The following is a 3296-nucleotide window of genomic DNA, read 5'->3' on the forward strand; positions in this document are numbered from 1 at the left end:
GTGTGTAGGTATGCATACATGTATGGCGTGTGTGTGTATTTTACCCCAGAGTCGGTATGCGTGAGAGGTGTGTGTGTGTGGTTTGTGTTGTGGGGAGGAGTGTGTAATGTGGGGTGTGATGTGTGTGTCTGTGGTGTGTGTGTGTGTGTGTGTGTGTGTGTGTACGCATAGAAGGATGGGCCACCCTGTCTGTGGGCCGTGCCGTGTGCTAACCCTGGGCCCGTGTGTGAGCAGCCATTCTGTGGGCCACCACGGAGCCTGGGGCACCCAGGGAGGGAGGCCTCTGGGAAGGTGTTGCAGGCCGCCCTTCCCCTTCCCGCTGGGATTTATTTTATTGGGAAGCTCTCTGCTGCACCTTCTTTTATAAATAAAAAAAGAAATTATGTATGTTTAAAAACTTGCATTAAAATGGAAAACAGAAAAACCAAAGCATTTCCCATTTCCTCTGGGTATCTGGCACAGCTCACCTGGGTGCGGAGGGTGGGTGGGGACATGCCAGCTGGTCATTTGCCTGGAAATCTCTGGGAGGAAGTGTCAGCACAGCCAGGCAGGGTGCCCGGGGCTTACTGTGCAGGGCTGGCCATCCTCAGGCTGGGGACACGGGGAGGCGGAGTGTGTCTGCAGAGGTCGCGACCTATCCACACTCCCGGCTGTCGTGACCTTGAGGGGGTCTCTGAGTCGGCTTCAGTGTTTCTCCAGTGACTGAAGAGAGATGCCTCGGCTGCCCTTTTCCATGAGTCCTTTTGCACGTGTGAGCATCCTGCTTTCGTGGCACTGTGGGGATCCCTTCTGTCCTCCCAGACAGGTGGGTTTCGTGGCTGTAATTAGGACAGGAGCGGCTCCTTAAATCATTGTAGAATAAACGCACAGACCCCTGGGCTGGTGTATGGCCCCAGCAGCCTGCGTCTTTGCCCTAAGGGGCCTCATCCTCACTGCGTCCAGGACACACTAATTCCTTCACCCCTGGCAGGAGGAGGGAGAACTCGGAGGGTCAGCTTCAGGGACTCCAAGACCCACTCCAGGGAGGGCCCCAGCGCCCAGCTCTTCTCTGCAGCTCAAACCCCACCTGTGCTGCCTCCTGCCAAATGATTCCTCCCCTCTGTGGCTCAGTTTCCCATTTGTAAAAAGGAGATGCTAGCAGAGCCCTGTTACAGAGTGGCTGAGCCCGTGCCTGGCCTGTAGTGGATAAGCTGCTTGGGATACCTGCCTGCCCAAGGCCAGCTGTCAGGGTGCCACTTGGTGCATCGGGGGGGGGGGGCAGGATCGTGCCCTTTGTACCTTTGTGCTGTGGTCTGGCATGTGGCAGATGCCACTCTCTGGCTTGTGAATCATCTGCCCAATTTCATGGGGGCGGGGGTATACATTTCTTTTAACTTTTTGTTTTAAGATGGTTTTAGACTTTGACAAGTCACAGAGAAAGTGCAGAGAGTCCCTAGAACCCCTCATCCGGCTTCCTTCACCATGAACATCGCACATAACCAGGGCGTGGTGGTCAAACCAGGCCTCGCATTGTTGCAGTTCCATTGTCTCTAGACGGTGTTTGGATGTCCCCAGGTTTCCCCCAATGCCCTTTCTCTGCTCCAAGATCCCACATGGCATTTCGTTGAAGCATCTCTGATCTGTGATGACTTCTCAGTGTCTCCTCCTTGTCCATCACTCTCTTGAAAGGAACTGACCAAACATTTAGTAGAATGTCTGTCATGATTTTGCTGATATTTTCTGGCAATTGGGCTGAGATTGTGTGGGTTTAGGGGGAATCCCACAGAATGAACTGCTCATTTTCTTTTCATATTTTTTCTTTTTTTTTTTTATTGTGGTAAAATACATGTAACTTGAAAGTTACCACATTAACCTTTTTAAGTGTATGGTTCAGTGGCCCTGAGTATGTTCACATGGTTGTGTCCCACCACAACCATCCATCTCCAGAACTTTTCCATCTTCTCCAACATCAGTACCCCACACCCAGTAAACACTGACTCTCATCCCTCCTCTCCCAGTCCCCCGGCAACCACCATTCTACCTTCCATCTCTGTGAGTTTAATGGCTCTGGGTACCTCCTGTCAGAGGAATCATGTAGTATTTGTCCTTCAATGTCTGGTGTATTTCATTTAGCATAATGTCCTAGATTCACCCATGTCACAGCATGTCAGACTTTCTTTTGAAGGCTGAATGTTCCGTAGTATGCTATACACCATGTTTTTTTTTTTAAAGATGACCGGTAAGGGGATCTTAACCCTTGACTTGGTGTTGTCAGCACCACGCTCCCCCAAGTGAGCCACAGGCCGGCCCCTACACCACGTTTTATTTATCCAGGCAACCCTTGATGGAGACTTGGGTGGTTTCCACCGTTTGCCTATTGTGAATACGCTGCTGTGAACATTGGTGTACACATATATGAGTCCCTGCTTTGAACTTTCGGGGGTGTATTCCCAGACGTGGGATTGCTGGATCATGTGGTGATTCTATGTTTAATTTTCTGAAGAATTTCTATACTGTTCTCCATTCTACATTTTACAGCGTGTAAGGGTTCCACTTTTTCCACATCCTGTCAGCACCTGCTATTTTCTGGTTTTTGGACAATGGCCATCCTAGTGGGTGTCAGGTGGTATCTCATTGTGGTTTCTTTTTTTTTTTTTTAAAGATGACCAGTAAGAGGATCTTAACCCTTGATTTGGTGTTGTCAGCACCACACTCAGCCAGTGAGCGGACCGGCCATCCCTATATGGGATCCGAACCCATGGCCTTGGTGTTATCAGCACTGCACTCTCCCGAGTGAGCCACAGGCCAGCCCCTCATTGTGGTTTTGATTTGCATTTCCCCAATGATTAGTGATGTTGAACATCTTTCATGTGCTTATTGGCCCTTTGTGTGTCTTTGTTGGGGACATGTGTATTCAGGTCCTTTGCCCATCTTTACACTGGATTGTCTTTTTTGTTGGTGGCTTGTAAGAGTTCTTTAAATAGTCTGGATATTAATCTTTTATCAGGTATATGATTTGCAAATATTTTCTCCCATTCCATGGGAATGGGGCCTTTTTACTCTGTTAATTGTGTCCCTTGATGCACAAATGTTTTTAATTTTGGCAAAGTCCAATTTATGTACTTTTTCTTTTGTTGCCTGTGTGTTTGGTGTCAGATCCAAGAAATCATTGCCAAATCCAGGAGTATGAAACTTTTCCTCTGTTTTGTTCTAAGGATTTTATAGTTTTAGTTATATGTAGTTTTAGTTTTATAGTTTTAGCTTTTATAGTTTTAGTTATAGTTATATAGTTAAAGTTTTAGTTTTTTTACTTTTAT

This window comes from Galeopterus variegatus, unplaced genomic scaffold, assembly GCF_000696425.1.
Source record: "Galeopterus variegatus unplaced genomic scaffold, G_variegatus-3.0.2 Scaffold2037, whole genome shotgun sequence".
Classification (NCBI taxonomy): Eukaryota; Metazoa; Chordata; class Mammalia; order Dermoptera; family Cynocephalidae; genus Galeopterus; species Galeopterus variegatus.